Here is a 446-nt window from a genome sequence, read left to right on the forward strand (position 1 = left end):
TTCTCCTCTCCTTCCTCCGTCCACCCACCCCTCCATCTCTGGGTGCTGCTGGTTCTGAGGGACCCCGGAGCGGCTCGAGGCTGGCAGGGAGGGAGGCCCCAGTTCTGAGATAACGCAGTCACGCGGGACGCCAGCCTCTGGACAATGGGGCTTGAGGCCTGCGGGCCCGGGTCTAGGGTGGGTGCCACCCCAGGGAGGAGGGCAGGACCATAGCTCGGGAGGGACCGCTCCCAAGTGACGGGGGGCGGGGACCGCCTGGCCTTCCAGAAATTCTGCCTGAACTCCAGGCCCTGAGACACAGCTGAAAGCCTGCCTGGGAAACGGGACTGGTCAAGTCCATGAGTGAAGCTGAGTCCTCCCAGACCAGGGCTCGGGGTCAAGGTCAGAACTTCTGTGGCCGGACAGAGGAAATGGGTGCCCAAGAGGTTCAGAGAGACGGGGGACGC

General features: G+C 65.0%; 1 protein-coding gene across 7 annotated transcripts in view; it reads left to right on the forward strand.

Moving 5' to 3' along the window:
* The window catches only part of TSPAN32 (tetraspanin 32), an 18,495-nt gene that overhangs the window by 9,023 nt on the left and 9,026 nt on the right, over positions 1-446 (forward strand). The gene's annotated exons all lie outside the window — the stretch shown is intronic.

Source organism: Bison bison, unplaced genomic scaffold (assembly GCF_000754665.1).
Source record: "Bison bison bison isolate TAMUID 2011002044 unplaced genomic scaffold, Bison_UMD1.0 scf7180017864360, whole genome shotgun sequence".
In the NCBI taxonomy this organism is placed as follows: domain Eukaryota; kingdom Metazoa; phylum Chordata; class Mammalia; order Artiodactyla; family Bovidae; genus Bison; species Bison bison.